We start from the raw sequence: 26293 nt of genomic DNA on the forward strand, positions 1-26293 counted from the left end.
GTGCCAGGTTGGCTCCCACCTAAGGAATCTGCAACCTAGGGCTAGGAAGGGGATGTAATTACAGCATGCCAGAGGGCAAGGAAGATCCTGCTTTGGAGCCATAAAATTATGTTTTTCTCAAAAGCAAAAGACTTACCAAAAAGTGAAATACACAATACAACAACTCCAACATGCATTGAAAGAGAGCTGATGGACAGTATACAACAATTCCTGCAGTAATCTATTGCAGATTATATGTGAATGTAACCAACTCTTTCTGAGATTGCTCATCCTTCATTAAAACAGCTCTTCAATAATTTGATCTGTATTACAAATTGAATATTACCCCTATCAATCTTACCTTATCTCTCTGATATCTAACTGCTGTGATCTGCACAATGCAGAAGATGAATTATTGTTTGAAAAAGAACAGGTCTGGTCTTGAAGAAGTCCTACATTGGCACTTTCCCATGTCTTCCACCCTTCCCTTCATTGCAAGAGTACTTGCATAATCAATCATGGAATCATGTGATCAACTCATGGACCACACCAAGGACACATTTTAAATACAATCAGCTAAAATCTTGCTCTGCCCTGTCTGTTAAGGCTTTTCTTTTCAGAATATAATCACTCATCAATGTTGGAACACCAGCTTTTCTTTCATAATTTAATTTGATGGGAACAATCATATTTATTATCCACAGAAAAGTGATATTTCTCCTCCCCCCTCTTCCCACCCTAAGTATGAACAGTACAACAGATAGATAGACCAGGATTTAGTCTACGTCTAGAATAAAATACAGCAGCTACAAATTCTTAATGCTAAAAGTGGGTTGATTATACTAAACCTGCTCAATGCTTAAAGTAGTAAGTAGACATCTTTTCTTCCAGTCTAGAGGGATATCTTAGCAAGCTGATCTGTCTGGGAAACCTCATGGACCATGCTCAGCTTCCAAAACAGATACCTAAGATACTGATAACACACACACAAATCCTAATCTAAATTTGCCTCTTAACAATAATCATGTTAAAGAGCACTTTCTGTAAATAACCTAGTTAGACGCACAGCTACTCCAATCAATACTACCTGATAGAACAGTCCTTTTAAGACACATGGGGAAGTAATCATTTAAGCCAAACAAATTAAAGGGAATTAGACATCTTAGAAATCGGTAGGAATTAGTGTTCGTACCATTACTGGTTGGAGTTTTTTTCCCTTCAAGTGTTCTACATTCAGTGGAAAAGGGGATTTATTTGTCAGCCTATAGCATCAAGGCTCCTCAGTCTGTGAATGTCTAACAGAAGATTGATTGCAGCTGGATGTACAGACTCATTACAGAGTGATGTTTAAAGAGCGTCATGATGAAAAAAGTCACTCAGAACAAACACTAAAGCCTGAGAAAGAAGGATGTTAACAAGATAACCCACAGAATGTAATTATATGGGCACAAAAATTAGAGGATCACAAATACAGAAATTACTTTCATGTGTTGACACTCTTTTAAACACCAGTCAAATTAATCCCTAATTTCCAACTAACTGTGGAGCTTGCTCACACCAGCTGACTCTGTATAAGTACAGGTGCTTTTGCCTTGCCAAACAGAGGTGTAATATCCTGATGCTGAAACTCCTACATGCACAGAAAGGCTTCTTAAATCATATGAAAATAATTATGCAGAAAACCTGAGTAGTAAAAAGGGTACAAATAAAAAGCAACCAGCATTTTCAATACATTAAGTACACTAAACTTCAGTAGATGATGACCAGAAAAGATAAAGAAGAGATTTTAAAGAGTCATTTAAGATTTGAATGTCTTGCACATTCTCCTGCATCTTTACCACTGTTTAAAGACTGAAAAGTACCAAGGGCATCATACAGTTATTTTCCCTACTTAACAGAGTTAATTGTTTACATCTGATACCCTTTATCTTAGCAGTATATTCTGGAAGCAACACTTTGAATTCATAGGACCTCTCTGTTACAAGGTCTCTCTCAGTAAGAGGATGTCAGAAACCAGCCCTTACTTAATCAACATTGAATTATTAAAGCTTTGTTCTGTATTGAAAACTACCATTTCGGCAATCAGGAGAATACACAACGACAGAAGGGAAACTTGGTGTCTCAGAAAAAAATAGCATTTGTCACGACCAATTTTTCAGAACAGATAATAAATGCAAGCTTTGGCAAGACTGGATGTCATTAAGCTTTCACAAACCAAGGATTTATGAACTAGAAGTCCCAGTGTAAAAGTTTTAGTTAAGTTGGATCACAGCTGAACAAATCTTACAACGAAGGAGTATTTGTTAATTTCTGATGTTCGGTCTTTCTTGCAAATTCAGGAATTTCACTACGTTTTTTTAAGGTGTCTGAAATAATTTGCTTATCATGGCTGCCTGTATTATCCAGGAACCTGAACTTCATAATACAAAAGATTCCCTTCTGCCATAAATTCCTTGGAAAAATAATGTAGAATCCATGCCTCTGCTGTGTCTATTATGATTGTTTAAACAGCATCAATATAACTATAACCATTTGGAGAACTACAGGAGATCAAGTTTTACTGACTGTCCTTTATTTACTCATTCTGATAAGCTAATTATAGTCAAACTTCATATTAAAACTACCTCACATTCCCCACTTAAATGTAGAAGAGAAGGGTTCAGAGTGCACATATGGGCGTGTCAACAACTATAAACCTACGGAAAACAGTTTCTTCTCAGAGGTGAGTCAGATAATAGCTCTCAGAAAAATGCATGTTTTCACTCTCTAGATATTAAACAATTGTGAGCCATTCTCTCATACAGCAATGCCTTTCATGTGCTCAGCTGTGTACTATTAAGAATGGTTGGGAGCTCACTTTGAGGCAATTATCCAGGATTACCCACATATCCATCAGTGAACTATTGGAGGTCCCAAGACAGCCTCTCCCATCTTCTTAAATTAACTGTACCAGGTGCATTTGGCTAAATTATGGATGTTTGGTCTTCTATCCAAGTGATTTTGATTACTCTGGCTTAATACTATGTCTTATCCCACAGTTCTTTATTATCTGTGACCATCACCAGCAGGATTGTGTAGCATCATCTGGATCACTGATCAAAATATCACATAACAAACAAGCTCTGATGTCTGTGAACCCCACTTGATATGATTCTATACATCCTCTTCAACAGCTCCATCATGATATCTGTCAAGAATTTAATCCATCTAATCAATTCCCTATGTATATATATGCAAACTTATGAACTTTCATGTCATGTAGTATCAAGTTGAGTGTCTGGAAAAATCAAATACTGGATTAACGCATTTTCTTTTATGAATCAGACCTCTTATCTCGGTGGAAATCATCAAACCATTCTGCCTAACATTAATTATAATTTGGCCACTCTTTATTTTCTTTACAGACCTCATAATTATGTTTTCACTACTTTATGTGCCAGCAAAATATTTCTTGGCTGTCTACATTCTCTTTAAATACTGTTACATCAGTTAATAATTTTCTAATTTTTAAGAAATAATTTAAGAGGTTATTGATTCAGATTATTTCCCAGTTGATTCTTTAAGTGAAGTTTGTATATTTGTCTGTCTTACTGCCTCATTTTTAATCTTTCCCTTCACATTAGGCTGTGGTTTTACTTGCTTTGAAGGCAGTACTAAAATCTATAGGCTGTACTGTTAACTTGCTAAAATTCAACTAGGCCAATAAAAGACATAGCAATATACATCTGATTTTTGGATCTTACATTATCATTTTTACTAAAAATGTTCCCTTATTTAAATTTAAAGTCTATTTAGATACATATTTTGCCTTGTATTCTAAAATAAAAAAAAAAAAAAGACATTAGATTGAAGCCTCAAGAATAAGAATCACATTTATCTCAGTATAAATTAATTCATTTATATTTCGCTTCGTATGTTCTGTCTCAACAGTTTTTTAAAGAACCACTCCACTGTCTTCCATGTTCCCAAAGAAAAGCATCATTTTGTGAGCAGGGGGTAGATTGCTTCCACATGGAAAAACTAGTGAAGCCTCTCAAAATTGCTGATTCACAAATTGTAGTGATTGAAAGTTAATCTCAATTATAGTACTAAGGTGTATTGTCGCACAGTGTGATAATGGTATTTGCTGCCTTAAGTCTATTTTGATTCAAACACCAGCTTCAAATAAAGAAAAGATAAAAAAGAACCAGTCATTTACTATATGTTCATTGTAAACCTAGTAGACAGGAGTTTTTTATGTTTACAGAAGGTACAAGAACACTTGCACAGAGAGCAGTAATTTTTCAAGGTATTTTCTTAAGAAGCAATTTTAAATATTTTTAAGAAGGACCTGTTGCCATACTAACTTGAAACTAGTCCATAGTAATATAAAAGCTTTGTCTCAGTTGATTATTTGAAGAAACAGAAAAAAATCTATTGATAGCTTGGCTGTTGTTTACAGGGAGGAAATAAAAATAAAAACAAGGCTATGTCCTAGGCTAAATGTAGTTTCTAACCCTAACATAAACATTTTGAAAAGGAGAAATCCCAGTAGCAGTTCAGTAGTATTTCCTTGTAAAAATATGTTAAACAAATAATTGTTGAAAGGGCACAATCTGGAAATAATGCTGTACTATAAAGTTTACTAGAATAGGAAATGCAGGGAATATCGCTGCACTCCAGATACAATATCGGATTCACAAATCCCCGGAGTAAATGGCCAAATAACCTACTATAAAGAACAAGCATTCACCTATTTTTGGCCTATCTCCCGGAGACTTTCTATTGCAGTCACTGTCAGAGAAATAACATGGTTCTTGACATGTCTTTGGTTAAAATAATTATTTTACTGGAATATTTTAAACTGAGCATGAATCAAGTGTAACTTTGCTTTTTGACATTCATTAGAACACATTATACTATTCATCTTAAGCACTGCCAGCAGAGCCTCGTCCTGTCTTCCAAAGCATCCCTGTCTTTTCACCTTCTGACTGAATTTTCCCTCCTCACAAATAAATATTGGGTACTTTTAAACCCATTCCCAGGCAGTGACAAGATAATTTGCTTAGACCCACAGTATCTCTCTGCAACACTACTGCCACCATCAAGACTCTCATACATTAGCAGCCTTCAAACGAGGAGCACATTGTAAGTGAATTAGTCAAAATTTCCAAACATGGATTTGTCTTCACGTGAGCAGCCAGCATACAGAACACACTTTGAATTTCTCTTCAAATGTGAGTTAAGCAAGAGAACGGAAAAAGAACCAAATTTTCAACCAAATTAATTCTGTTGGATACTGAAGTAGCTCCCAGCAATCCATCAAATGAGGCTTCGTTTCACCACGTGAGGATCCATCCCCACATTAAGGTACTTTAAATGTTACAACAAGGAGAATAAATTTGCAAAGGACAGAAGGGCAAATCATGGTCCGGAGAGAGAAGTGAGCCAGGTTTTTGAATTCCTGCAAAGGAGGCTTAATTATCCAGAAAAAGAGCTTGTCTTAAATGTCAGCGTTCATATACTTAGAACGTCGGTGACTGAGGAACTCTTCAGAAGCTCTGCAGCTGAAATGTATCCAAGAGAAATGTGTTTAGAGAACTAGATGTAATTTTAAACAGAACTGTAAATTTGGGTAGGGGGGAAATGCTGTTTATAGGAAATGAAAGTGCTAGAAAGTCGATGTTTAATGTGTTTTTTGGTCTGTTTTGATTTGTCTGTTTTAATACCATTATTCTATTTTTAAGGAATAGCAAACGAAATACTAAGTCGCTCAACTCCACTGTTCTTAACAGAGAAGGATATAAAATTGATATTTCTCTCTGAATTGAACATACTGTAGCTGATTATCACTGGCAGGCTGAAATTAGCATTATTGTTATAAGTCGATATATGTTACCCCACCACCTTCACAAAAATTGCAAATAAAGACATCCTGGTTTACAAATTATTTAAATAAAGATGCAATCTCTGCCTGCTCCGAACGGGGGTGGACGGAGCCAAATCGCGGCCTAGGAGGGCAGGAGAAGCTTTGGGCCAGGTTCACCTTGCCCACCAGTGGCAAAGGTGTGAGAAGGAGGTAGGAAAAAAGGCAGAGGGACATCCTCATGGGGTGGAAGGGTTTTTTTGGAAAAGAAAACCCACGGAGAAAAGCCGAAGCTGGGTGGTTTGCAGGGGGTCTTGTACTTCCACGGTCTGGGCGTGGAAAACACACAGTAACCAATGGAACATCAGCCAGGGGGTGTTACTGAGGCAAGGAGAAGGAATTACAGCAAATGGGAGAAGGGGTAGGTGGGGAGGAATAACGAGGACCAATTAACTACTGAGGGACATAGAACTTTCTGGAAAGGCAACCAAATATGACAAATAAGGGGAGGGGAGGGCTGCAGCCAATGGTAAGGCATGGATTTATATATTTTTCACAGCCTTATGAATACTCAGGGCCTTTGGGCTGCGGCAGCATCAAACCAATGCACCTTTGGGTCCGCTTGATCCGGCTGACCCTGTTTTTGGCCATGGTTCCCCACAACAATAGATGGTCTAACAAATATCAGAATTAAGTACAGTGATGCAGACTTCACTTGCCCTGCTTTGCAAAGACATGACACTGTTGGGAAGTGAGTCACATTCACAGTTAGAGTCAACATAGGCAAGGAGAGAGATCCAGCATTTTTGTGCTGAAAGGTAGGGGAATTGCCTGCAGAAGTCCTGGCATACCAGAATCCTGCTCCTTTTCCTGCCTTTGTCATGGATAACTTCATCTCGTTTTAACTATATCAGTGAAATAGGGCAGCAGTAGGGTGCATCTTCCCAATTCCTTAATTGTAATTATAAGACTAGCACAAGTCCATCTTCTTAACCAAGGAGATGTTTGGCTAGAGGGACAGAATGCCCTTTCTGAATATTTAGCTGTGCACAGACTGCATAGGAAACCTAGTGGAGTTTGGCAGCATTTTCTCTGAATCTGGCATGTACCAAAGCCTTTGGTGCTGGAGCAGCTTCAGTGTTGATACAAAGCTCAAAAAGATCTTATTAGCCCCTGACAATGCTCTACTGAGCACATGTAAATTCTGATTTTCAGAGGTTTATACCTCAGCCAAATCGAAAGGGATTTTCTTACAGATAGCAAAAGTCTCTTTGACCCAATGATTATTCTCCTGCCAAATTTCAGGTACCTACTGCAAAGCCAAAGGACCACTCAAAGGACCATTCAAAGAAATGATTTTACAGAAATCTGATACTGGCAAAAGCATCTACTTGGCTTAAGCTAGTGGGCAAAGTACAATTTTAAACTATAATGACACAAGGTGGGCACCCATTTTTACATCAGTTAATGATTCACCAAAAATGGAAAGTTTTAAGGAGAGAAACCACCTGCAATTTTGTGTTCACCTTCTCCAAAAAGAAAAAGGGTGGGGGGAAAATTAAACTTCAGCAATTTTTTTTAGTATTTCCTTTTCCGTTTTAATTGATATCTTCCCATTTTCATTTTGGGAATGTTTAAAGTATGGTTTATGTTTAATATCAAACTTTACAAGTGGGTTGAAGAATACTAAGTAATACCAACGTGAAACTAAATAGTTGGTTCTTAGTTGTATTAAAAATCAGTTCAAAGAAAAACTACAAATTTTTACTTTTAAAAGGAAAAAAAGCTTCTATTCATCCTCTACTGTTTTTTTCCTCATTTATTCAGGTTATCAAGGAAGCTCACAATCTACTTTTCTGACACCTTAACTTATGTCTTGGTACATAATTTCACTAGGCACTGTAAAATACCCTGCCTCAAAACTGCCAAAAAGTTGAGATTCTTTCCCTGTTCCTAAACACACTCATTCCCATTGTTAACCTTATGCTGGCTCTGGAGTTTCCCCAATTGCTTCACTATTCCATTCACCTCACTCAAATGGCATCATACAAACACACTGGAAGTGGTGACGGGTGGTAAAATAAAAGTGGTTTTCAACTTTTTTAGTGTGTAAAATAAACCATCACAACCGATGAGCATGTAAGTTTAGTTTTTTACTTTTTTCTGAACTAATTAAATTATAAGTTAAATTATATACATTCACTTGTAGATAAGTAAATTTATAGAAGAAAATATGAAATTCCAGGTAAAAACAGAGTTATGTTTTCCGAAAAATATTTCCCAGAAAAACATGAAGCGAGCACTTATTTCCATACTTTGCCAGAAAATGCTTTCATATCTACTTAAAACACTCTAGTTACACATTATGCTAAATTATAGCTCCTAAAAACTTTTTTATATTTCTCACATTAGCACTACTAAATTTTCACAAACTGAAGTGTGGCAAGGCTTTGTAACTCAGTAGCTCTTAATTTCAGACACTTTATTTGCAGTGATGAGTCTGAAGGACTTGAATTTGATGTGAATATCAGGCAATGGGGGCAAACAATCATATGTTCATCAGCCTGAACCAATAGTAGCAGGCATTGTGCTGTGAATTTACCAGTCTCTGCAGTCTCAAATGAAAGATCTCTGTGCTGAAGTTGAGATTATATGCTGTAAGAACCACTAGGGATGATGAATGCTCAAGTGAGCACTTGCTGTTGGCCTTGGACTGTGAAGCTGCAAGAAACACTGATATGAACAAAGCTAATGCAATTTCTGCTACTTTAGGACCATTCAGCTGTCTGCCGATGTGAGCAGAGATTTGATGGACACAACAATCTCTGGCTACTTGCTCCCAAGAGGCAAATAAACTCTACTTGCAGTTCTTTATTGTCCTAAATTTTTAATCTGAGAATGGTGGTATAGTCCAAGAATCCCCTGGAGGATAATGATTGAAAGCAGAAAAAGTACAGCAAATTTATTAATTGTTCAGCCAAGCTGGGATAGTTTCTGTTGTAACTGTTTTCTTACATCAAGAGTTTCCATTGAGCAGAAGAGTGACAGATGTTTTCAGGAGCTGGACAACACCTCTTGCAATAGTTTAAAATTAAAGAATTCATCATGAAATTGTTCCCACCTGAAGTACAGCAGAATTCTCTCTGTGTTTACGTATGGCTCATAATCCTGGCAGCTAGAGGTTCAAGGCCTAGAGGATTAGTCCCCTGTCCAAGCCTTAAGGGAGTTTGCTCCTTTCAGCAGCATTAGAGAATCTGAGAAAGTCCAAATCCTAATTGCATTTAGAACCACAGCATCATTATCTCCTTTCTGAGGAATGAATACTTCTCTCAGGCTCCCACAGGTGAGCCACTAACAATAGTCCCACAGACAGCAGTCACGAGGCTGCAGCACAAAATCCATGCTGCAAACACTCAGAAACCATTCAGGCTGTCCCTTCTGGAAGGGAGCCGTGAGGAGCCAAGTTTTCACAGTTCTAGAACCAGCAGAGCCTGGCTTATCCTTTTTACAGTCTCCCAGCAGTCCTCATTTGTTATAGGAATGGTTTGTGAAAGTGATTTGAATACCGAAATATATTAACCTTCATATGACTGAAAACTACGTAAATCATTAGAAGCATTTTTGAAAATGTCAATAATTTCTCAGTTGCTGTTTTGTAGGTGTGTGGGTGTGTTGCTGGTGTCTATCTGATGTGAGTGAGCAACTGATAAATAAATTATTTGGTTTTGCCATTTTTCCCTATAGAAAGTCTGTCTTGGACTGCTTTAAGTTTTAACTATTGAACAGACTTGCGGGGGTTATTTTTCACATGGTTTAATTATTGTTCACAAATTATAGGTATGAGCCATGGACCAATATAGTCAAAAGACGATGACGCCTTTTGATGAAAGAGGAGATTAATTAGTACTTGATGACTTCTCATGTGGCTATACCAAAGTCCAGTTATTTTTAGGATTTCAGAGGAGGGTATTATGTGCATTGGTTTGGAAATTTTTATTCAACCAAACTATGAACACTGAGATCTTGTGTGCATCTTGCTACTTTTGCCATTTTTTGTTTGTTTGTTTTCCCCCTGTTTCTTTCTTTCTTAATTATATGGGTGATGTTGAAGCTGGAAGGACAGAAGACAGACATAAAATTGCAGTGACCAAACCAGAGTGGAGAAAGACCATCTGCAAGCAATGAAAAGCTTGGCTTGTTAAGTGTAAAACATACAGAGAGAAAATAAATAGCAGAGATACTGAATGAAAGGATATGAACAAGCTGCAGGAACAAGGGGATTTTCTTTTACTTTCATTCCGTAATTCTGTTTTAGTAATGCTTTTTCATGTCACCAAACACTGCAAATCACAGGTAAAGGGGGTTGGTGTTCATAAAATGTTTTGTTCTTTAGTTTCTGTGAGAAGTTGCCAAAAATACAGAAATAACTGAAGAGTTCATAGATTTTATACTGGTTGAGACCTAGAAATTCATTCTTAATCCTGCAATATTATTTGTAGAAAACCAAAGTGCACAATTAGGCCACTTTTATCAATGTGTTATTTTTTTAGATATAAATAGCTTTCAGAAATATACTGGTACAAATTGGTACAAATACTCAGAAATTACACATAAAAGGAGGTTCGGCATTTCCAACATTATTCCACCTGTACATCCCAGGTCAGCAGGAAGAGTGTTCAGCCGTCAAGTTCATCAATTTTGTGCCTATTATACATCCTTGACAACTTTTCTGAGATTTCTGTGGTGTTGTGAAAAAATGAATATCCTTCCAGTAGGCAATATATTTATCTCAAATTTATTTACAGCATGGAGGCTGGCAAACAGCTTTCGGATGATAGAAACATTTTATTCAATGTAGCCTTCTGAAAAAGGTTAACAGCTTCCAGATAACTCAATGGCATTACTCCAGCAGATCTTGCATCCCAGGGGTTTATGAGTGAGTTTAGTAGATTTAAACTAGTACTTTTTCCTGGCCTTTCCAATATGTACCTTATCACACAGATGCCTTTCTTAGATGTGCTCATTTACACGCCCTTAGTCATTTAGGCTCTGCATTGTAATCACTGGAAGTAAAGACCCTAAGTAGCCTGATAGTGGTTTCTCTTAATGCCACTTTACACCCCCCTAATAGCAACAGAGCCATAAAAATAATGCAAATATAAATTACTCCTGTTTTAATGCCTCTTTATATTACCAGAGTGATGTGAAGTGCCCTTCTTCCAAATGGGAATGAGGCCTCAGGAGCCTGAATTGATGTAACTCGCATGCTGATGGGTGAAATGATGGAAACAAAGCAAGCAAACTATAAATCTCTCAATTGTGCTCAGGGCTGGTTTAATGGGCATCTTCTTGTATTTCCTTTGGCTCCTTGGGCAGTACCTCAGATGCCCTCAGGCTTCTGAAGAGGACCAGGAGTGTGGTGGCCTGGGGCTCAACCCTTCTCTGAGCTTCACTGGTTAAACATGTCTGTGATTACAGACCAGACACCTCTTCCTCTGCCAGAGATCCCAGGAGCAAAGCTGGGAATGAGGAAGTGCAAATTTTTTGGTGCTGAGCCCAGGGTTTGCCTTTCCAGGGGCTGTGGGACGAGGAGGCTGGGGAGGGAGACCAGGGCCTCTGTGCTCTCCTGATGGTGAGCTGTGATTTATCCCCTGAGGGAGATCACTCTCACCTTTTTCAGAACCTATTCTATTATTACTTTCACTGAGAGAAATTGACTTCTTTGCACTATTAAGAGTAACACTCTGAATATGGGGGTTACAATACCTGTTTTGCCAACATTCCCACTTTGTGTTTGCTCCTTGCTTAAACATTTCAAGGACAGACAATGTCTTTGGTCAAAAGGGCAGTATAACAATATCAAAGAATGTCTGAGTGACAATCAAGCTGTAAATGGAAAAATGCAAGTATTTTAACTAATTAAGGATTTTATTTCATGTAAAGCTTTCTATTACAAATACATGTTGCTATTAAATGTTTATTAAAGCCCACCACAAACTCCTAGGAAAACAGTGAATTTTTGACACTTCCACAAGTAGTGAAACTTTTTTTTTTTTCAAATCTCACAAATTTCAAAAGCATGGTAATTTTAAGTGTTGGTGAAATATCAACATGCATTTTGATTATCAAATCCACTTGTGTGGTGTAACTATACATAATTTATTATATATTAATATTAGCCATCATTATAATCCCTTAAGAGATAAAAGCCCAGATAAATCAAGTCTGGCAAAGTAATGAACCGATACGATCACTTTTTCTGTTCAAACAGAATGAATAATGATATCACGTCAGCCTAATGCTAGAGATATGTTTTTTCTTCTGAAATTGCCTGTCGTAATCATTCTTTGAAACTCTTTTTTTTTCCCTAGCAATGCACTATGGTGCATCACCACAATCTGCCTGGCATGCAGAGAGCAGCTCAGGAGCAGCTCTCATCAGTGAACTTCTGTTCTTTGACCACATTCCACAGCTTTTGCACAACAATTTCAATAATGCAAATTAAACATGGCCTGTTTAAACATTGTAGCTGAAAAATTTGGTTTCATACAATTAAACAACTGTTATCTTACCGCTCTTCTTTTAAGCAGTCACAAATCAAGAGACAACTATTCCAGCACATTATTTGGGAAAATAAGAGCTCCTATCTAAAAACTGTTGGTCTCAGTTCAATAATTTTAAAACATTGTTTCCATAAATCAAAAGTTATCTTTTATTAAAAAAAAAAAAAGTAGTACTTTCAGTGGACAATACTGAAAGTTAACTTTTTTTTTTTTAAAGCATTTTCCAGGTGGCTGCAATTCTGCCACTGTATCATGCAAAATATGCTGGAGTTAAATGGAGTCAGTGTTCCTAAGGGCAGGTGAGTGTTTAATTAAATCAAGACATGAGGTACAATGTTGCAGTTTGCGATGCTGAGCAGTGTGCCTCATAGATGTGCTGGGAATGCAATGTTCATCTTACTTGGCAAAAAAAACTTTTGACAATTTTGACTATTTAGGCAAAATCCTAGTATAGCTACATTTACCCACATTAACAGTGGTATCCTAACATTATCAGATTCTTGGTAGGGGGACAGCAGTATTTCCTGTGCTCAGTCAAAAATTAGAGCAGACTTGGGTCAGTCTCATTTTTCCATATTGTATGCAATGTCTGAAAAACCTTTAAGATATGTTTAATTTTGAATATTTTCAAATGCCAGAAAAGAAAGGCCACATTTCTATTTTGTGACTGTTGGGTCTTCACTCTGATGCAGAGAAAAATGTGATGAGCCTGTGGACCACCGTAATAGGTAGTCTTAAAATAAAAAATAAAATTAAAAATAAATCAAATGTATTCTGAGATTCTAAATTGTCTGTGTCTCTCAAAGGCCTTGAGAATGAAATGTTTTACCTTCAGTTTTGGAGATAGTACGTAAAATATTTATGATATAAAATGAAGACTAATTCTGGTTACTAACTCCAGTACTTTAAAAATTTACTGGCTGATGTCAGTTTTTAATTTGTCACTAGATATTGTCAACCTGTATAATGATATGGTAAAAACAGGAAAATGTCAAACATGAAGAGCTCATCTGGAGATGTTTCAGGTCTAAGGCCTTGACAATGCAAACTTGTGCATTAGTAATTTATGAATCTCTGAAACCATTATTTGGCATCAAGACAAACTGGAATGGAGTGGATGGTGCAGCACATTTTAAAGACTCTCACCCTCCACAGCAGTCTGGGTGCATCCAAAGTATCATTTGAGAACATTCCCTGGTCCAGGCTGATGCCTGAGCTGTGCCTAGGGATCGCTCAGGAGGGTGCTACATGGGCAGGACCAAAACCATGGTAGGGACAGGTTACGAATAGCAGAAACAGCTGAGATTCCCATGGTCATAAAGGTTCCCCAGCGTTTTTAAATTGCTCATATAATAATATAAATTTGTACCAGCAGCTTTACTTAAAGCCTAGAAAAGAACAAAGAAGGTACATTTTCTATGACCACGTCTGAATCAATTGTTTAATACAATTGCCATTTAGCTTCTCTTCTCATAAAATATGTAAATTATATTCCTTAGTCCTTTCATTGTAAGATGCATTTTCCACTTCTATAATCATTGTCTTAGCCTTTTTTTGAAATTTCCTCAGGCCACAGACTTTTTTTTAAACTGGAATCAGTGAGAAATAAAGAATTATTACTGAAGAATTACTTCAGTGCCAAAGACAAAAAAAACAAACAAAAAATACCAAACAAACAAACAGAAAAAAGCAAGTGAAGTCAAGATGGCTTTCATGTAACTTGGTCTTTCTTTCAGCATGCATCTAAATAATGGCATTGCACTTGGAGCTTGAGTTGAGTTCAACTCATTATTTATCAAAAATCCAAATTTTTTTGCAGAGTTTCCATCCTCCAGATATGGTTGCATTTTATTCTTAAAGACATGGGTTTACACTTTGGCATACTAAAAACCAGGTCATTTCTTTGCAGCCATTTTGCTAACAATGGCACACTTGTCCTTTTTACTGCATGCTGGTTCTCTGACCCTTGTCCCATCCAGAGATGTTATCAAGAATGATATTTTCTTCTTATTATTTGTTCAAATTTTAAATTGTGTAAAGCAACAAACACACCCTTTTGGGTCTTCAGTAGAAGTATGCCTGGGAAATTTTAAAAAATATTAAAAACCCAGGGATATAACTTAAATTTTCTGGATACCACATGACCTTGGATACAACTGTCTATTTCCTTGTGACAGAAACTATTTGGTGAAGATGGAAAAGTTGCATGTATTAAAATACATGTTAAAAAAATATTTACATATAGAAAGTGTATGTAAAGCCTCTCTACAGTTTCTTTATCTTGAAGCAATAGTATTGATATCAACTAGAAAGCTCACAAAAAATTGTGGGTTATATTTTACATAGTTAGTAAAGGAGAAAGTTCAATCTTGTATTCAACCTAATTTCCATATGCAGAATAAATTGAGGACATTTTTCAGATTACTTTCAAACAGGAAAAACATAAAATCTATACTGAAATCTGATATTTATTTTAATAGTGTGTTGCTAAAAAAATTACCTCCTGGCATTATTTTTATGACATATTATGGAAAATAAATTCTAGTTAGGTTTTTTTTTTTTTTTTGGTGCAAATTGCAAAGCAAAACTAAGAAAACCACAGGTTTCGAATGTGTAAATAAGGGCTATAATTTCACCACGTGTGCCACACCAGCTGCTCCATCAGGGAAGGGAAGCCAGGGGATATCAGGACAGGAGTGCCAGTACCCAGGCCCAGCCAAGAGCTCAGTATGGGTCAGAAAAGCCCATGGGGATGAGGAAGATCCCAGATCAAGGCAGCCGAGCAGGGCAGGGGCAGAGGCGGGCAGGGGGAAGGGGGGCACAAATCTTTCACAACACTGAACCAAGGCTGAGGAGCCATGTGCCAGCACTGACCTTGAGCAGGCTGCAGGCAAGCAGACTTGACCTTGACTCAGGCAGTGGAGCCTGCAGGGTGTACTCAGGATCTTCATAGGCAGTACAGACAAGACAACCCTATTTTGGGAGGGAAAAGGGCTGAGGCAATGCAAGCTGTGTCATGGCACTTGCCCTCTGGTGCAGCAATTGGTCTCATGTTACTTACTGGCACAGACAGAGCCTCCAGTAGTTGTTTGCTGAAAGACTTCTACAACAGAGCTCATGCTTAGTCTGTGTCACAAACTATGCAACCCACCAATTGAAACAGGACCTGTCCAGGTATTTGCTACAATTTCAGTATGCAGAACACCTATCTGATCCATTGAGTAGATTTAATTCTAGCACACAATCAGGAGAAAACCTGCAAAAAGATGAGGTAATCACTCCGTGGAGTTTTTGCACTTAGTTGCTTGTGGGATTTTTTTTTAAGGCAATGCCTTCCAAACTGCCTGCCTTGCTACCCAGATGGACATGACTGCACTGCTCATTTCACATACACTTGGCAGCTTACCTAAGGTGAAAATAGATATCTCAAGATATCTCACACACCTCAAGAGATGGATGTGTTGACAAAGAGAAGATGCTGAAAGGTACTATACCTTTTCATACCTCCACAATCTGTGATTAGTCTGTTTTTGTCTCTGGTTTTGATCTTCATTGTCATGTACCATATTGAGCAAGATCAGCGAAGAGCAAGTGTGCGTGGCTTTCATCAGCACACACCTGCAATTTGTCAGTGTTGGCATTTCAGGACTCATCTCTCCTCTGGGTTAATCTGATTAGACTGTGTGTCAAAGCTTCCTGTAAGTCAGCTTGCTGCTAATAGAGTCGAGCCAAGGAAGACTTCATTCCTGCAAAATGTTCTGCTTCTCTTTCAGCTGGAGTTTCAGTGTGTCATCATTGACATCAAATTAGTTTTCTTCTCCTCTGGATAAAATTCAATAATGTGCATAAATAATCACATAAAACTTGCCAGTTTCCTCATTACTGGCATCAGGAAGAAGAATTTCAGTTTTAGACAAAACTTGGACAGGCTTTGAGCACACATTTCCTTGAACATATCCATGATTTATGTTTTTTTCTGTTACACAACTGTTGCGATTGGTTTTGGGCAGATCAAGTGACCTGTGTAGCAGTCAGCTGGATCACAGCAGAGATTTAAAAGCCACTCCTGTGGATGATGATACAGGCCTTCCCAATCCCCCTTTGTCTTGGCTGGCTGTCGAAACATGGTGCTGGTGATGCTGGGTCACCGCTCATATGGGAGATGATGGAGCAGATAACGCTGCCATCAGCACAATCTGCTCCTTATCTGCTCAGCACACACAGAAGGCAGGAGGGCCTGTTCCCCATATGCCCACTGAAGTCTACCAGAATGAGAAACCCCTCAGATATGAAGACATCCAGCTCCTGTTATACAGACTTTGTCTTTTCTCTTCCAGTACTAACGTAGTGCATAAATTGCACTCAAATTTAGGAGGCACCTTGCAAAAAAAAAAAATCATATGCATTCAAAGATGATTTAAACCTCAACGTATTTTTTTTTATAGTGAAGTTTTGCTTCCAGTAATTAATTTTATTCCATTTTAGAAAGCTAAACACGGGAAGATTATGTTCTTTAGAAGTGATTACCTCCTCAACAATTGCATGCTTATTCACAAGTTAATTTTCCATCAGTACTGTAATGTTTATTGCACTTGAAGCTCGCTGTTTGCCAGGGAGATACAGAGGTACAGCTGATTTTGGACTAACCAATAGTCCTTAGGCATTCCAAGTCATGCCAGTTATTTCCTCTGGTCACCTTTGCAACATCTTATATTTGGTTAAACCATGTCCTTATGTTTATAGTGCACTATCCCCTAACTCCAAGTATGGTATCTTTTTTTTAAAATTAAACTTATAATTACTTTTAACTCTTAATGTGATGCATGAAATCCTTAAAGTACCTAAAGGAGCAATAACATTTTGTAGAATGTTTTCATTTCATGAAAAAAAAAAGAATCATAGTGTGTGATAGATATAGACAAATGAAGAAATCACTTTGAAATGTCTGATAGAATAGAATTCTAGCAACTATTATTAATTTTTGGTGATAAATTGCTAAATTTATACCAAATTGTCAAGCAAAAAGTAATTACTTTTCTACATTAACTATTCTATATATGTGTGTGCCATTTTTCTCAGTGTGGGGTGATCTCATTCTCATCCAGATCAATAGTAATTTTTCAGTTTAACTCAATGGGTGTTAGATAAGCTTTTCTGGGAAAAGTACCTTCCACAAGCCTATTGAAAACAAAGATATTTTCCATATAAAAAGACGTCTACATAATTATCCATTAAAATAACAATGCAATTCTTATTCTACAGGTCACAGTTCTAAGGACTTGCACCCAAAGTAGCTGCATCCTCTTGAGATATATCCTCTTCTTTTTGCAACACCATTTCATTACATTTCCTTGGTCTAAATGTACAAAAAATTTAGCAGCAGGAGTCACAGTCCTAGAAGTGTAGTGAATATGTAGGGTTTTAATGGCAAAGTACAATTTTGCTTCTCAGTGGAGAAACCACTTCAGTATATTCCATTATTAATTTTAAAATTAATTCAGATCAAGACATCTTCTCTGAAGGACTCTTAGTTGAAGTTATAAATTGGGGGCTTGTTACATCTGTTAAAAAAATATCACTTCACTTTCATCATTTGCATCTTTCATAAAGATTTTTAGACTTTAAGAAAGAGAAAGGGAATTTATCTCTATATATCAGTCATCTCTTAGCATAATGTCTAGCATGTGGATTCCTACAGCAGCATTTATCATAGAGTCATGAAGGGACCTTAAAAATTGAGTTGAAGGCACCTTAAAAATCAACCAGTTCCAAACCCCATGCCAAACCCCAAACCTATTCCTCCTTGGCCTATCACTCCATGACCTTGTAAAAAGTCCCACTCCAGTTTTCATGTAGGCCCCCTTTAGGTACTGGGAGGCTGCTCTAAGGTCTCCCCAGTGCCTTCTCTTCTCTGGGATGAGCAACCTGCACTCCTTCAGCCTGTCAAGTTCTTCCATCTACCTTTGTACCATGCTAATATCCAACCACAGACCCACATTGTCTGCAGACTATCACTGACTTGGTGGACTTGAATACAAGTTTTTAGTAAAATCACTAACTAAAATAAAGATGTAAGAGTCAAGAGACAGATCCTTCATGTTCATACAACATTTGTAGTTGGATTTAACCAAAATATCATCCCAGTCTCTGATGCTTAAGCCTCAGGAAGTTATTTTTATCCAATACCAGGTGGGTGATCTGTTTCTGTTCGTTATGATCTAAGAATTAAAACACTCCAGTATCTCTCCCTAGATGATGAGCAAGAGTGATAAAATGACTTTGGCAGGCACCTAGTGTCCAGGTACAGTCAACCCACCACATTCCTTTAAAATTGGAAGGCTGTTTGGGACAGTCTGTCCAAACTCATCTAGGTCCCAAACACACCCCTGAGACCACCCTACCGTGAAGCACAAGTCTGAGCGAAGTTATTCTCGGATTACTGTACCACTTTTTCTCCAAAAAGAGGGAGAAATACAGTTTTCTCTAAGTGACTGAAATCATATTGTCAACCTGATTCAGTAACACTGAAGCTTCAGTTCAATTTTCTCATTAGCACCCTGACTCCGAGGGGTAGGTTCAGTTGTTAGTTCAGGAAACCGTGAAACCAAGGATTATAGCTTTGTTTATGGATTAAGTACTCCTGTACTTGGGGTGACATGAAAAAGGCCTTTGTGAAGTTAATGATTCATCCAGTGATTTCTGAATCACAGAATACCACCGATAAGCACCTAAGAAACGACAGTTCCAGAGGATGAGGGAGTATTCATTGTGTAATAAAAAGCAGAGTAAAGTGCAGTTTGGGGGTTTGTGTAGTGATATTTCTGTTGATACAGCCTCTTTAGTGCTGAAATCCAGCTCCATAATCTGTAGCTCCTTGAAGAAGCATTTTTGATTTGGCATTTCAGTTTTGCATTCAATTAACAAGCTGGTTTACCCTGAAAGCCAGACAAAGCCGAGGCATTGTCTCTGGAATCTGCAGGTTTTGATGCGATATATTTGATCTGACCTCCATTCCCCAAGCAGCATTATCCTTCTGAAAACAAAACAATCCAGAATCACGTACATGACAGTGAGACATTTCCCTCTTATAATAAAGTGCACATCTTAAAGCTTGCTGAGATACTATTTGGCATTGTGAAAAAAACCCAACACCGCAGCACGGTAGGCATCTCAAAGAGAAAAAGGACATTGAAGGGAAGAGAAAACTGCCTGCAAAATCAATGAGACAAAAAGATAAACACTCCACTGAAGCACTGAATGTTCAGTGTGTCTTATACAATTCTTTTAATATAAAAACAGAAACTGACATTTGATTTAACTGAGGAATTAGATAATTCTGACTTCAAAGGAGTAGAAGAAGATTGAACTGACAGATGAAATCAGCTACAAAAGGGTGTTCTTTACCCATCATCAGTAGAAAAGGAACGGAGGATTGAAGTCCCTTCCCGGAGATCCCTGATGGCCAGAAAAACCCAGTTTATTAGGAACATTCTGATTTTGAAAGTGCCTTAGTGTAATGCTTAATCTCATAATCTAATTAAAAATATTTTTTTTTTCTTTTTCCTAAATTAGGACTGACAATGCCACAAGTGTATGTTCTTGTCAGTTCTAATGCAATCTCCCTGTTCATTTCTTTAATTTTCCAAAAAGCATTCAGCACCTAGCAGGTATCTATCAGCTTTCTTTACTTGTCTCTGAAAAATGAAGAGTCTTGAAATTTATGAAGGTAACCCAGTGAGCTTTTGCATTACCAGAATAACTATAAGAAAGTCAGCATAAGAATCAATTTTTTTCTACGCATGGCAGAAGTAAGGAAAATTTAAATTCCCTGAGACATTTGATTTAATGCAGCTGTAATGATTCTTAGCTAGGAAAAAAAAAAGATAGGATTTTTGTATTTGGCAACTACTTAGAAAACAATAATGTTACTTCAATTTATTTTTTTTAAATTTTATTGAATTCCTAAGTCCTATATGAGCAGAAACGGGTGGGGCAAAAGACGGATAAAAACTTTTTTTTGATTCTGACTTGTGGGTTTGCTAATTTTACTTTTATCTAAACACATGTACTTTCTTTTGATTCTAGAAAATCTTAATTTCCACATAATCTTAGGAGCTGATGCAGTGATTCAAAACCAGCTATATTTTAATACACACAAAAAATAATTATACCTTAATTTTTTGGGAATTATGGTTACTTGGCTTTTATTTTTCATCTTCACAGCAAGCACAGAAAATGTTTTTCTCCACAGTTTTGCTGACATCTGCTTTGTATGCATCACATCTATGCATCTTTTTGATGTGTCATCTTTCTCCTCCTTGTCACAGGTGAATAAAGGACCTGGCCATAAACTTAACCTTAATATTAAATATTTGTGCCAGGAATCCCTGCTCTGATTTCTGAGTACTGGAGTGACTAGTCAAAATCCAGGTCTTTTGAAAAGCAATGTTGGTTCTTCCCAGGCTGCAGAGTGTCAGGGCTGTTTGCCTGCCTAACATTAAACAGCAGTTATGTTTTCTTCTACTTCTGTTAAAAATTAATGAGACCAGAAGGATGTAAAAAGCTTTGTTGTTCTAAATTGCTTCTAAAGTATTTCCAGAACATGCTGTGTGAGAAAGCCTTTTAGCGGCAGAAATATTGCCACTTGAGAACCTAGAACCCACTTTCCACGGGTGGTAATGACATTTCCCAGAAGAAAGAGAGAAAATGTTTGAGGAAATTTTCCTAATTAGATGATAGAAAATAGGCGCAAATGATTGGGAGATAATTTGTGTGGGAAAGGAATGAGAGAGGAGAGAACAATCCAAAGCAGGTACAGAGTAAAACAGAGTAAAACAGATAAACCATTTCCTCCAAAGGCTCTCAGAAGTTAGAATTTGAGATCTTGTGCAATCTATGGGATGCAGGATGCTTCCCACAACTCTTTCTCAATGGAAAACAGTTGGGGAGGATTTGATATCTCCTCTTATAAAGAAAGGACTACTACTTGGGGTGGATTTTGGCCACTAGAGAAGAAGAATACAGTGCTTAATTTTACTGATCAGAAAGAGATTTATTTACCCTAAGAAATATTTTCAGCTGCTTTTGTGAAAAGTATCCAACCAAAAAAGCTAGATGTTAGATTTGAGATGCATACGTTCTGTAATAAAAATCCTACATATGATAATAATTCAGGCTTCTTTAACCCTTAATTTCACACTAAATCGATGAGAGCATTCCTTTATTTGGCATTGAGTAGTTTTACCAAAAACAACAATACAAAGAGTTCTGAATTTTCCTTGTGTTAACCTTCTGTCAAATCAAAGCAGCTCTGGTCCATCATCAGGTCTAATGCATCATGTGAAATTAATATACAATAGTTATTGACAGGAGGTCTGAATTTTCTATATTAATTTTAATTATAAAATCAAATGTGAAGACAGATTCTTCGTGATGTAAAGTAAACTGACCACAGTAATTAAGAAAACTGATATATTGTGCCCCATGTACAAGTCACAGAGGATCACACAGAGAAATCCTCCTTAAAATAAAACTGACAGAAGATGCTGTAAGAGAATGTGAGAAAGATCTAGGAAACAATGAAAGAGCATCCTTCCCAACAGGAAGAAGCTGATTCATGCAGATCTTCAATTATATCTCGAAACATAATACTTCAAGAAGGAGAACACTTTGAAAGCTCCACAGAGGATGTTTCTGGCAGAAAGGATATCTAAGATCAAAGTTTTGTCATCACAAGTGAGTTTAAGAAACAGATGAGAATCTGCAGGCAGAACACACAATTAGAAACAAACCTGAAGGTAAAGAAAGCCACAATATTTTGTTACGGGTGCTAATCCAGCCATTCATGACAAAGGGACTGTGATGCTTTGCAAACATTTACAGATGAAAACCTTGTTTTACTGCACTGTTTCTGGTCATCCTGAAAGTCTGATGGGGTTGAAAAAATGTAGACCATCTGGATCCATGTTGAAGAAAACAAACCTGCTTAAAAACCCATTATTTTTATAAATGATAGATAGATTAGATAGATAGATAGATAGATAGATAGATAGATAGATAGATAGATAGATAACCCTTAGAAATAACAATAATTGGATGATTACTTTGATGGTAATGAAGGACCAGATTACATACAAGAGATATTAGTCCCATAATTAGTTTCAACATTTTAGTACCAGAACAGACAGCATTAAGTTATACGAAAGCAGTGTTTGGCTCCAACAACCCTGACCACTACTGAGATTTCCAGACACTAAATAAGAACATGGTTTCTGTTCACAGGATGAAAAATACACCTTTTTTTTTTTGCCTGGTTGATGGCTTCTATTTTGCCTCCACACAAACATGAGCATTTTCATGATGTGTGGTTTTATTTTTTTTCTCTGTGTGGCATGTGCTTAGAATTCAGAAGAAAAAAAGAAATAAGAATTTTAAAGAGAACATAATCACAGAATCATAGAATAGTTCGGATTGGAAGGGACCTCTGGAGATCATCCAGTCCAACCCCTCTGCCAAGGGAGGGTCACCTCAAGAAGGTGAAGCAGGAACATGTCCAGATGGGTTTGGAATGTCTCCAGAGAGGGAGACTCCATGACCTCCCTGGGTGGCTATTTCAATTCTCTGCCACCCTCAATGTAAAGAAGTTCTCCCTCATGTTGAGGTGGAACTTCTTGTGTTTTATCTTCTGGTCATTGCTCCTCCTTCTGTCACTGGGCACGTCTGGAAAGAGTCTGATGCCATCCTCTTGGCACCTGCCGTGGAGACATTTATGTGCATTGCTGAGATCCCTTCTCAGGCTTCTCTTCTCCAGACTAAACAAACCCAGCTCCCTCAGTCTCTCCTCCAAAGAGAGATACTCCAGACAAAGATGAGGTTATTAATTTCTGTTAATTAATTGCAATGCTTATGATACTAGGGAAACCGTTGTGATTTTTTCAAAGCTGCATTCTCACAGAAAAGCTTATTTTTATCAGAACTCAAACTTTCCATAGGAGAAAGCAATTTTAGACCTCTTTTTTACTGTGTTCCAAATTGACAGTTCAAAATTGTTTCCATCTTGATACATCAAAATGAAATTAAAATATCACCAGATTTTAAAGGGTATAATTTTTTTTCTTGTGGAAAAAAAATCATATTTTGATATTTTAAATTTGGATCCTGAAGGGAACAATGAAAAGGCAGCTACATGGAAGGAATTCATTGGACAAAGATTTCCAGGGGAATTTGAAGGAGCTATACAAGTGGCTCCAAATGAAGTTAGGATTTGGAAGCCCTGGGGCTGGCACCTTCCAAAGAGGTTGGGTCTATAAGGGAATCAGGAAAATTGAAGTTCCTTTCTTTAACTGCATTAATTCAAATACAAGAACAAATGCTTCAAACTAATTTCGTAGAGCTCTATCAAGGAAAGCTACTTTCAGACAGATTAATTTGGGCACATAATAGCACCAGAAACACTGTTGGTAAATCAATGATAATGGCAATTAGGCTGTCTTGACTCTTGTCACAGTTCACTACCTTTTGTACAACTGCAATATGTCAGTCTCCTCACTAAAGCAACTTTCACTGTTCTGTGCCTTATTGACCAGAATTGTACTAAATGTGGGACAAAAACAGTATCCAAGTGGAGGCAAACAAGAGGCTGTGGAGAAACCCCAAAATGTGTTGTTACAGCTCTGTTACTAAACAAATGATATTATCATATGGGGTAAGAACATTGCAACAGCTTTTGTTTCTCAGGATTAAGCTATGTGAAAGTTTGTTACTATGCTGATATTATGTATCTACAGGATTTAAAACAAATGCAGCCTTTCAGGATCACCAGTGAAATCACTTGTTCCATGCTCTCACTGCGGGATGCAAAACATTATCTACTCAGTAACATAAATATATCTTACACACCCAACCAGATCCCAACATGGGTACAAGATGGTCCTTCCTGTTTTGTTTATAAGTTTCTTTGTTTCATTTCCAGTACTGAGTCCAATTTCAAGTATACATACTGTTCTTAACACCAGCTAATGTCTGCACCAGCGGGCACAATGGTAGAAATGTATTAAGAGAAGGGTGTGTCAGAGCCAAATTCACTGCTTCTTAAAAATGTCTGGTTGCTGGATCAAGGTTTTATTCAATGTATCTCTTCTTAGTGCTGAAACTGTGGACAGTTTAACCTGTGAAAATAATGATAAAATATAGTTTACCCATTAATGGTATAAAGATTAACTAACCAGAAAGGAATTTCCAGGTGGCTTATTTATTCCTAAGTAAGAGCTGGCACTTCCAGGGTGGCAGCAGACACGGCATGTTCTGTGCTGTTCCACAGAGCTGATGCATGTAAATAACCATAGCAATACACGCTGGATGTGCCATGGTTGCACAAGGAGTGATGCAATCTTCTGCATCGCTCTCAGCTGCTCACATTCTCCTAAAACCAGGAGCATTTGGTCTCAAACACCTGAAAGTGGCATATGACTACACAACAGGTGATGGCAGAGTGAAAAGGTACCCAAAGATACAAATGGGCTGTTCCAGGTCCGTCGGCAGCCCGGCCGCAGCGTTCAGTAGATCACTGTAACTGAAGTTATCCTTTCTGTTTCCAGACATTTCCTCTGAAAGCTCATAGAAAATCAAAGTGTCTCGGAGACACTTGCTTCAAAACAAACCGTCTCCTCGCACAAAGATCAATATAACATAAAGGAAGGAATGAAAACTTGTTTATGGGCACCAAAGATTGAATACATATTTCTGTCTTTGCTGTATTTAATGCACTCTTTGATGCCAAGTTCTGAAAATCAGGTGCCTTCATTACTGGTTTGGGCCTAAGGCCTAATCACTGAAGTTTTTGTGCTTCTAGCTGGCAGAATCCTCTCTAGGCATCCTGGGTCTTGAGATTTTATTGTTCTAGTTCACACCTATTTCACCAAAATGTGAAAGCCATTACAAAATAATTCAAAAAATATATTCAGAGTGATAGTTGGACTACTGTTTTACTTGTATTTACTTTTCTTAGTTTGAAAGGCCAAATAACATTTGAGGTTTTCCATATTAAAAAATTCAACACATTTAGCCTGGATAACAAGGAGTACAAAATAAGGTAACACCGATTATTGCCTGGCAGATGAAAATGCCACAAGCTGCCTTCAGCTGGAATAGTAAATGGTTGAATAGCCCAAGGCTCCGTTAAACAAATGACCAGCAAAACCTGTCAGCACAAGTAGGCTGACTTTTACTTTCAAATAATTGAGTATAGCAAAATAAAGATTGGTGGGCAGGTATGCAACATTGTTTTCTTAATATCTTCGAAAGAACCAATAAAAAAAAATTGAAGAAAAAGAATTTTTTTAGACGAAGGAGAAACGAACAATTAATGTATACTCTTCAGAAACATTCAGTGGCAAAAATAAAATTTTGGAAAAAAAAACTAAAGGGAGAGTGAAAAGTGGATTTTGTCCAAATGTCAGTCATGTGTTAAGAGAAAATATAATAACAACTGTGCAAACTTCAGTTTATTTTTAACTTCAAGTCCTTGAAGAGGGGAGAAGATCACACTGTGACATAAAACTGTTTGCTAGGAAAAAGTTAACAATCAATCTGCAATAATAGTTTCCATGGGCTACAACTGAGAAACTGCCATCCCATTTGCAGCATGTTTTTAAAGAAATCTCATTATGTCCTTCAGACAGAAGTACTGAACTTAAAACCCAAGATTGAACTCTTAGAGCGTATCAACAAAAGTACAGAAAAAGTACATCCATCCATTTTTATGCTACTTCTAGCATAAAAATGGATGGATGAACAGATACACATCTTTCCTTTTGGTCCTTCATGTGTATCCTTCTATGTCAAGAACATACTTTCAGAGCAAATGGGATTTCAGTCTTCAGTCTTTCTATCCAGTACATAGTTCATC

Source organism: Aphelocoma coerulescens, chromosome 1 (genome assembly GCF_041296385.1).
Source record: "Aphelocoma coerulescens isolate FSJ_1873_10779 chromosome 1, UR_Acoe_1.0, whole genome shotgun sequence".
Taxonomy (NCBI): domain Eukaryota; kingdom Metazoa; phylum Chordata; class Aves; order Passeriformes; family Corvidae; genus Aphelocoma; species Aphelocoma coerulescens.